The sequence below is a fragment of the Bidens hawaiensis genome, unplaced genomic scaffold, assembly GCF_021521415.1.
Source record: "Bidens hawaiensis isolate Kalapana, Puna unplaced genomic scaffold, B.hawaiensis_p1.1 tig00022683_1, whole genome shotgun sequence".
Classification (NCBI taxonomy): domain Eukaryota; kingdom Viridiplantae; phylum Streptophyta; class Magnoliopsida; order Asterales; family Asteraceae; genus Bidens; species Bidens hawaiensis.
Window position 1 is genome coordinate 281,989 of NW_027493542.1, and position 11,130 is coordinate 293,118.

Consider the following 11,130-nt stretch of genomic DNA (forward strand, 5'->3'; position numbering starts at 1 on the left):
TTTGTTTTATTAGATATAATGATGAAAACACACTTTCTACACTTTTTAGGAAAAATCTACTTCTTATTATAACCTTGCTCTCTCTCTCTCTCTCTCTATATATATATATATACTAGAAAAGTGCCCGCGCGATGCAGCGGGAAATATAGGCCTTAATAATCACGTAAGAGATTTTTGGGTGCTCATCGTTCCATTTGAAACCATGGATTAAGAATTCTTATTTTAAACTCAATTTAGTAGCAAAGTACAAATGAAACCGAAATCTAACCATTGTTAATGGTTTGTTTTTCTTGGGTCTTAATTTTCAACGGTTTGGTTTCAGTTTTCGATGACAAAAAACGGCTTGGCTCACGACTTAGTTTAAAAACATCAAAACCGGACCACAAACAGCTATACGTAAGATGTTATTTTTTTAACTGAAAATAAACTATGACAATATCATACTCAAATTAAAGAGAATTAAATGCTTGTTTTTATGGTGCAATTTTTTAAAAAAAACATTAACGTATGAAAAAGTTATGAACGTTTAAAAATCGTTGGGGAATTTGGGTTAAAAATGAAATTATAAATAATATATAATTAAAAGATGAGGGATCAAAGTTGTAACTATTCTTTAAATTTCCAAATATTGATTAAAGTTGAAGGGCCAATGTTGTAAATAATTTAAAGAAATATGAAAGAAACGTTAAATTTAGTGTTAGAATGACTACTATATCCCTATTTTAGGTTGTACTATGTGTTTGAAGAATTGCAAATTACTTAAAATTAAGTGTCTTAATTTGCCCATAGGTGGTGCATTATATATATATATATATATATTGGGCTACAACATCACTACACCTCTAAAATAAAAACCCACACTTTGCTGAATGGACGTCACATTACACAAAACGCCTCATTTTGTAGTCCATCCACTACACATAGTCTTAATGAATATACGCACCCCTTTTGTCACAATAGTCTATTTCATTTGGTATACAGACCTATACATACGATATGTGGGCATAGACTTAATACTTCTTGACTAATTCATTGTATACATGCGTATACTATCAAATACCGAATACTCCTTTAGTTCAGTGGTATCAAGGAGTGTGAAATAGTACCTTTTATCATGAGATTGAGAGAGTTCGAGTATCCTGATGAATAATAGGCTACCCTTTAGGAATAGAATTAGATGGTACATGTTAGTGTTTTGAAAAAAAAAGGATACTATTAAATATAGTCTTGTAAATAGGAGGCTTTTTTAGTAATCTATGGATGTTTGTTTAACTGCTCCCTTTGCATGTAGCTCAAATACATGATTATTATTTACTATTTATGATTTTGGGCTAAAACTACATTCTCAAACAATCAAGTACATGAACTTTTTGTAGATGAAGAGGTAGGTCCCAGCAGAGACCAGTTGGTCCCGCAAGACTCACCTGGAGCAGGGACGTCTGCGCAAAGGCCATCTGCTCCCGCAGGACCCACCATGCTCATAGGATCTTACGCGCAGTACACAAGCTGAACACGCAGGGAAAGCCTCCCAATAGTGAAGTACCCCGCCTGTTCCCGCAGTTGCGGATACAAGCCATCAGGAAAGGCTACCCGCAGACAGCAGGGCTACACGCACAAGACATTAGCTACTTCAGTAGTCACATGAAGGGATGAGCAAGGCGGGAACAATCCCGCCTAAATGAGCCAGTCTGATTCTGAAAGATCTCTTGTACCATACCTACAGAAGTATGGATAGGACAGACGATCTGACCAGAACAGCCCATGAGCCAATCACAGGGTGACAGCTCATCGACAACAGGACGAGGAGGAGCACCCTCTAGTACTGTTTGTCACTATTAGCCGCTGCCTACTCACCAACCCTTACTGAGGAGCATGCGCGGCCTACAGTTAGTGGAATAGTGTTACTGTTGGCCGTAACCTATTCACCAACCAGCATGGCCTGCGTACAATCCACAGTAAGTAGGACGTGCATAATCTACAGTTGGTGGAATAGTGCAGCCGACTTTGTTACTGTTGGCCGTAACCTACCCACCAACCAGTATGGCCTGTGCATAGTCCACTGTTGGTTGAACAGGAATACTATTCAGCCGGCTGTATCTTCTAGAAAACCTACCTTCGGCTATAAATACTCCAACATCTTGGAATGGTAAGATCATCTGCTATCCAGTTATCTAGCAATCTCTTAATATACACTTATATTCAGAGCAACCTAGTCTGATTCTCACGCCGGAGGGTGGTCACAAGGAGGAACCCCCCCCTTCTCAGTGACGAGCTTACGGTGTTTGTTTTGCAGGTCTCCTGAAGAACAGCCTTCTCAGCTAGACCTCATTCGTGGGAAACATTACTTAACCCCCAGATTATCTATAATCTGTACCGGGTCACTTAGTGTTTCTTCATTGGCGCCATCCGTGCATAAAAGCTAGAACTATTTTAGTTTTCACAATTTCTGAAGAAATGGTTAACGTTACTCCGGTCCAAAGGCCTGTAACTGACCAAGAAACCCCGGTAACCACCCCAGCAACTGGGGGGAACACCGGCGGTTATACAATCCTTACGAACACTACCCCGACTACCCAAGCCGGGGCAAGTGGAGTAAATATTCCATTGGGGTTCACCGATACCCAACTGGAAAAACGAACGAAGGTCCCTCGCCAAACACTAGATCAAGTGAAGGCGTGGGCCGAAGCACGGCAAAGAGAATTCCAAGCCGAATTGGATGAACGCTTGCGTTCAGCTCAACAGGCTGACGAATTCACCAGTACTCGCCAACACCTCAATATGAGCAGTGACTGCGAGTACTCAGAAGACGAGTTGGAGTCTGATACCGACGCGAACCCTCGCCATAAGGCGAAAGGGAAGCGTAAGGACACGGACGTCCAACCAAAAAGGAATTTTGGGGAAGCTTTTAAACCAATCGCGGAGAGAAACCCGCGTGACTTCTCCAAAACCTTTAGACCAACTGCCACAAATGCAGGAAGGTCAAAATTCGCAAGAGACATTGCGGAGGCAATCGCCCCGAGAAGTGCCAAACAAATGTCAAACATTGGCACTTATGATGGTCTATCCGACCCAGACGACCATCTGAACAGGTTCATTGCGGGGGCTACCGTCAACAACTGGACGGAACCCACGTGGTGCTACATGTTCCAGATGACTCTGGTCGGAGCAGCCAGGGCATGGTTCGATCGTTTACCGATCCACCACATATATGACTGGGCGGACTTTCAGAACAAGTTCAGCCAGCACTTCAGCCAACAGAGGAAGTACACTGAAGAGCAGTGGACGATCCTCAACTGCGTGAGAGATGAGGATGAATCTTTACTAGACTTCATCACTCGCTTCAACTCTAAAAAGCTTAGTCTCGGCAACATAAGTGAGGATCTGGTTCTCGCCGCCTTCATCCAAGGCGCCGAATACCCAGAACTTATCCGCACGTTGACGGGTAAGGATGGCATGCCATCCACATGGGATGCCATCATGACGGCGGCAAAGCGCTTTGCCGAGACGGAAAAGCAACTGGGAAGGGACCTTCCCCAGAGTACGCACCTCTACACGCAGAGGACAAGAGAGAACAATGTCCGGATCGCCCGGCAGAACAAAAAGAGGAGGCTAGGTATTTGGCAGTCAAGGGTAAACTTTGACACCTCATCCAGCTCTCGCCCTCTTGTTGGCGTAAGGGACAACACACACCCTTCAAATCGAAAACACCGGTGGACGCCACTCACAAAGAGCGTCACGGAGATATTTGCCACGGAAAAATTGCCATGGCCCAAAGCCCCATCGATCCGGCAGAAACCTAATGCGGATCAAAGCAAATCCTGTGATTTCCACGGGACAAAGGGTCATGGTACTGAAGAGTGCACATCCTTGAAGGATATTATTGAAACATTTGTTAAGGATGGAAGGCTTGCACATCTCGTGGCATCGATCAGGAAGGGAGGAAGGAATGACAACCGGTACAGAGGTAACGGACGAAAGCCCGTCGACATCAGCATCAACATGGTTCATGGCAAGGTCAGAGGAAGAAAAAGACAGGTGATAGAACCATGCGCGTGGAAGGAAGCTGAGGTGCGCTTCCCGCGAGTGCCAGGAGGCCCCAGCAAAGAAGGCCCCATCGTCATCAGAAGCCAGCTGGGGCACTACATCACCTCCCGCACTCTTGCTGACAACGGCGCTTCGTCGACAGTGATGTACAGGCAGTTCTTTGATAAGCTGGATGATGAAGACAAGGAACGCCTGGAAACGGTCTACGCTTCAATGGAAGGGTTTGATGGCAGTACAGAAACACCCCTGGGTATCCTATCTTTCCCCGTTACTCTTACTGATGGGAATCATTCACGCACAGAAGACGTGGATTTTGTCGTGATGAAAAAGCCACACCACACATACGACATCCTATTCGGAAGAGATGGGATGGCAAGATTCAACGCCGTGGTATCTTCAGTCCACGGCATGATGGGATGGCCAACAGCTGAGGGTGTAGCAATGATCTCTGGCATTCCCCAGGTATGCATTGCATCTGTCTCATCTAAACCCAAACTGAAGAAGGCTAAACCAACCATCACTGAACCGGAAAAATGGGCCTTCAATGGCAAATACCCCGACCAGGCCGTTACCATTGGACCAACAATTGTTGATCCCACCCGCACCTTACTCAAGCGCTTACTGCAGAAAAACGCTGACATCTTTGCGTGGACACCAGCTGACATGACTGGTGTACCCCGAAGTAAGGCGGAGCATAAGCTCAAATGCGATCCGGCTGTTACGCCAATCGTACAAAAGCGCAGGGTAATGGGGCCTGAACAAACTAACGCGTGTAGAACCCAAGTCAAGGAACTCCTTGACGCAGGCATCGTACGCGTTAGTAGATATCAAACATGGGTTGCAAATCCCGTAATGGTACCGAAGAATGACAAACAATGGCGCATGTGCATAGATTTCAAAGATTTGAACAAAGCATGCCCCAAAGATTGTTATCCGTTACCAGAAATTGATCTCAAAGTGGATTCGTTGGCGCCATTTCGCCTTAAATGCTTCTTGGATGCGTATAAGGGGTACCACCAAATCCACATGGCCATTGATGACCAGGACAAAACCGCATTTCGGACGCCCGATGGTACATTTTGTTATAAAATGATGCCATTCGGACTTAAGAATGCAGGGTCCACGTACCAACGACTAATGGACAAAGAGTTTCATGCCCAAATCGGGAGAAACTTGGAAGTCTATATGGATGATTTGGTTATCAAAAGCCTCGAGCCTGAGGCGATGTTGAAAGACATTGAAGAAACTTTCAACACGCTCCGAAAGATAAACATGAAGCTCAACCCGAGCAAGTGTTCATTTGGGATGGAAGAAGGGAAGTTCTTGGGAGTCATTGTTACTAAAGATGGCTTTAGAGCGAACCCTGAAAAGGTCGAAGCCATTGTTAAAATGGAATCACCTACCACCATCAAACAGGCTCAGACACTGAATGGGCGACTAGTCGCACTTAATCGCTTCTTGGCAAACCATGCGGATAAGTCGTTTCCTTTCGTGTCAACACTGAGAAACTGCCTGAAGAAAACGCACTTCCGCTGGACACCAGAAGCGGAAGCAGCTTTTCAGGAGATTCGGTCACGCCTGATCGAACTTCCAACGCTTACAGCACCACAAGCGGGAGAGGAGTTAATCCTATACCTTTCCGCAACAGATAGAGCAACCGGGGCAGTCTTGCTAGTAGAACGAAAGGGCATCCAGATGCCAATCTATTATGTTAGCCGTGTACTAACAGACGTAGAAACCCGGTACTCTACCCTCGAAAAATTGGTCTTAGCACTTATACACGCTTCACGCAGGTTAAGACGATATTTCCAGGGCCACCCAATCACCATTCTCACCAACTTCAAACTCTCAAATGTTCTAGGCAAACCCGAATTATCGGGACGTCTAGCCAAATGGGCAATTGAATTGGGAGAATATGCAATTAAGTACAAGCCAAGACCAGCCATAAAAGGCCAGGTCTTGGCCGATTTTATTGCAGAAGTCCCCGTTTCGCGGGAAAAAGAGTGCCAGGAGGAGGCTCAACCCTCCCCAGCACAGGACGTCAATGATGTCTGGCGACTCTACACTGATGGAGCAGCCAGTAACGAGGGTTCAGGCGCAGGGTTAAAATTAACCAACCCAGCAGGCCAAGAATATACTTACGCTATTCGGCTGGACTTTCCAAGTACGAATAACGAAGCCGAATATGAAGCATTCTTGGCCGGTTTGAGAATTGCGCGTAAGATGGGAGTGAAAAACTTAGAAGCCCACGTGGATTCCATGCTGGTGGCCAACCAAATAAATGGAACATACACGGCTGTGAATGACACCATGGCCCTGTACCTCGCCCAGGCAAAAACCCTTATGCGTGATTTTAGTGATTGTAAAGTCATACACGTCAAGCGCAGTGAAAACAAATCTGCGGATGCGTTAAGCAAGCTTGCATCACTAGCCTTCACCCACTTGGGAAAGGACATCCGCATTGAACTCCTCGAAGCACCATCAGTCCCGCACAAGGAAATTTGTGTCATCCAGAACAATACAGAAACATGGATGACACCAATAATAAATTACCTTGCAGCAGGAATACTACCAGAGTCAAAAACACAGGCAAGAAAACTACGCTGTAAAGCACTGAATTATCAACTCGTCAATGACATCCTTTACAGACGTAACTTTCTTGGCCCACTCTTGAGATGTGTGGACAACCAAGATGCCGGCTACCTCCTAAGGGAAGTACACGAAGGCATCTGTGGGGTACACGCAGGCCCCCGCGCTGTTGTAGCCAAGCTAAACAACGCGGGATACTTTTGGCCGGGGATGCATACGGATGCACTGGCATACATCAGAAAATGCAGGTCTTGCCAGCTTTACGCACCTAACACGCATCGCCCAAAAAACGAACTGGTTCCAGTCACTTCTTCGTGGCCATTTCAGAAGTGGGCCATCGATGTAACAGGCCCATTTCCTACAGCAGCAGGAAATGTTCAGTTCCTAGTGGTAGCCATCGACTACTTCACCAAGTGGATAGAAGCAAAACCTTTAGCCCAAACAACCGCAAAGCATATCAAAAAATTTATTTGGGAATTTATAATTTGTCGTTTAGGACTTCCACAGAATTTGGTAAGCGATAACGGCACCAACTTTGCTGACAAGAAGCTACAACAGTGGCTGAAAGAACTTCAAATCACCCACACCTTTACCTCAGTGGCACACCCGCAAGGTAATGGTGAGGTGGAAAGAGCAAACAAGAGCATCGTCGAAGGCATCAAGAAAAGACTTTTGAAACACAGATCCGGCTGGGTGGACGAGCTTCCGCACGTCCTTTGGGCAAACAGAACGCTGAAGAAGGCCAGTACGGGGGAAACCCCGTTCAGCCTCACTTATGGCACGGAAGCCATGGTCCCGGTCGAAATTGGTCTACCCTCACCAAGGGTCTTGAGTCAGCCAGAAGACAATGATGCGGAAAGACGGTTGGATCTTATGCTAACCGAGGAACGCAGAGATTTAGCCGCAGTGCGTGAAGAGAATTACAAACGACAAATGCAAAAGTACTACAACACGCTGGTAAAACTCTGCAACTTCAAGGAAGGAGACTACATACTGCGTAACAACGAGGCTTCGAACCAAGAACGCCCAGGAAAGTTGGCCCCAGTCTGGGAAGGGCCATATGTTATCAAACAAGTTCTGGGAAAGGGCGCATACCGGCTCGAAAGGCTCGATGGCACTCCCATCCCAAGAACATGGAATGGAGCTCAGTTACGCAAATGTTATATGTAGATCAATTCCAATATTTGTAAAGAAAAGGCCAAGAGCCACTTCTAATGGAAATGATTCTCCTTTCATAATGTGTTTACCTTTATTCTTATGAACTCCCCGCGGGTGCCGGTGTTTACCATAAAGGGGGAGAAGTAAGTCGTTACGTGTGGAAGGCGGCAAAACCCGCATAAACACAACGTTAAAAATAAGGGAAACCTACACGCAGGTATGATGTAAGTAAAGTTTAGCCACCCTTGTAAGTGCAAGTGACGGTCTTATCCGCACAATCACAAATAAGGAAGCAAAACTTTAAACTATCATTTACCACGTTCAAAGGTTATCCTAAAAAAAAAAAAAAAAAAAAAAAAAAAAAAAAATAATAATACAAGGAAAAAAGGAAACCCTACACGCAGGTCAGGTATGGGTAAAGTTTAGCCATCCTACCAAGTGCAAGTGACGGTTCTATCCGCACAATCACGAAGGAGGAAGCGAAACTTTAACCCACTATCAACCACGTTCAAAGGTTAACTTATCCTAAATACTTAGAAATGAGGAAAACCTGCACGCAGGTCAGATAAAGGTTAAAGTTTAGCCATCCTACCAAGTGCAAGTGACGGTTCTACCCGCACAATCACGGAAGAGGGAGCGAAACTTTAACCCATCATCAACCACGTTCAAGAGGTTAACTTATTCTAGAACACTTGGAAAATTGCTAACTTAAACTAAGTATGCAAGTCATGAGTTTATAAAGCAAGGAATCCAAAGAAGGAAATAACAATCTTATACGCAAAAAAGATTTATATTTCAATAATATATTACAAGAATGGCCGGGTTACTACCCGCCTAGAAGAGAATCTATACAAGTCTAAGCAATGGAAAGGGATCCTCGGGGTCAAGCTTCAGGGCCGCCTCCACTAGGACCCGCTCCGTCAGAACGGGGTGGTTCGAGGAAAGCTTTGAGGACAGCTAACCCATCATCAGCAACAGCTACTTCATCCACCTTTTCCACCACTGGATGCGGGAAGGCGGCGTATTGGTTCAATGCTTGGTCGTAAATGGCTTCGGTATCCACATCGAACAAAGGGAAGTTGGAAGGCGGGACGCCTTTCTCAACAAACCCTAGACCAAGCATGAAGCCGGCCTTTTCCCCATCATCATGAGAAGCGTTGAGGGCTGCGGTCATAGCATCATCGTAGGAGGTCTCTGAAAAGACCCGACGCACAACCTACAAAGAAAAAAATACAAGTATTAGAACCTTTTCTTACAAAAGAAATGCGTGAAGATAAATCTAAACATACCTGAGGCAACGCTTCTCGAAGAAGCCATTGGAGGGCAGCTTGAGCTTCGGTATGGGCGCGTTCGGCTTCGCTCTTGTTAAGGTTGGCAAGTAAAACTTCCTTAGCGGCAGCCTCTTCGACGCCCTTAAGCTTCCGCTCGGTTTGGTCAAGCACCCCCCTCTGGTCCAGGATTTCCTGGAGTTTCTTGGCATCTTCCATTGCCAAGGCATCATGAGCGCGTTGGAGAGCCTCTAATTTGCCTTTCAGCTCCTCATTCTCCAAACGCAGAGGCTCAGCAACGGCTTCAGCCTGGGCAGCCCTCTCGGTTGCGTTTCGCGCAGTTTCCCTGGCCAGCCGAAGCTGTTCATTCACAGCTTGGGCAGCCTTGGAACGGGCCTCGAGTCGCGCCTGAACTTCAACCTCGAGGGCCTTGAAGGCCTTCTCCTTGGCGGCGGCAGCTGCCGCCAGCTGTTGGTTCTCCTCCCGGAGAGCACGCGCTTCAGATACGTCTTTGGCGCGAGCTGCTTTCAACTTGTCGTTTTCACGACAAAGCAGCTCGATGCGCGGCTGCATCCGGGCCTGGAGAACCCGAAGCTCATTGGTTAGCTTACCCTCCTGGTAGCTAGCCATGGCTTCCCCCAACGCACCATGAGGAGCAGCGTGGCGAGCCCAGTCCACGCACTCCACAGGGGTACGAAGGGTTGTTCCTCGGCGTATGTTCCATCGTGGAACATACACTTCATTGGAATCCGACACTGCAAAAGAAACAAAGTAAGGAAAAGATGATAAAAAAAGGGGAAAAACAAAGGAACCCTACGCACCTGTAGGGTCAATGACAGGCTGATATCCGCCAAACCCATCACCTGAACCTAAAGGAAATCCATCCAACAGGTCAGGCAGATGGGAAGGTGGCAAAGATCGGCGGGAAGCCCTGCGCGTACCTGATGGTCCGGCTGTCGGTGCCGGTGGCGCGGGCATGGTGGCAGCCGCCGTGGTCGCCGTCGTGGTCTCCGCCGCGGTCGCCGCCTCCTTAAAAGCAGCAGTAACCGCCGGTTCCGTGAAGGATGCTGTAAAAATCGCACTCACGGCCGGCGGTGACGTCATCTCGGCCGGAACAGTTGGCTCGATGGAACGAGCAACTGGACCAGCGGATGCAAGCGCAGGCGACTGGGTCGACGCCTCAGGAAGGCTGACCGAGCCTACCGTCATTGGCGAGGAGGTACTCCCCTGCGTTTCACCCAGGATTGCGTCAACATCCACGCCTGCACAAAGAAGAAAGTGTTAAAAGAAAATTATGAAGTGACAAATCTACAAAGGCATTATGATTATACTTACGGGTTTTCTTGACCCTGAACGTACGGATGGGCGGGGAGGAACCCGATGGAGCCGGCCTCTTGGTACCGGTCACCGTCGTCTTCGTTGGTTCTCCGGAGGTAACGGTCGTAGCCTCCGGAGCAGTGGTCTTCTCACCACCGGGCTTCCCCGCCACCTCTTCACTATCTGACTCCGTGTCAGATAGAACCACTGGATCAGCTGTGGCCTTCTCCTTCCCCTTCACGCCGGCAGCAGTCTTCTTCTTCCGCACAAGGGGAGGACCATCTGCGGATTCCTCAGAAGAAGATAGGATGTAAGGATTTCCAACAGCGGGTACAGCATTGAGGGGTTCGGGAAAAAATATCTCCTTACCTGGCCGCCGGTGGCTCAGGATCTCTTGGCCTGGCGGATAGACCTCCACAAACCTATCCGCCGTTTGCTCCAGGATGGGCAACTCATTGTCGTCCAGAGCACGAGTGCCCACCCGTACGGGACGGTCAGCCTCCCGCGGGAACAGGAGCGACTCCAAATTATTCCCCTCTGAAAGAAAAGAAACAGTTAGAAAAATAAACTAATATCAGCAAGAAAGACAAGACATACCATAAGGAATAGAGTTCAAACCGTATTCGAGAAGGATAGGAAACCGAGACGCATCCTTCCATACCCGGCTCATCCCCAGCAGCACCATCCCGGACTCCGCAAACCGGTAAACCGGAGATTGGACCCGGGATATCTTCGCGAACCATTCCGCCTCCTG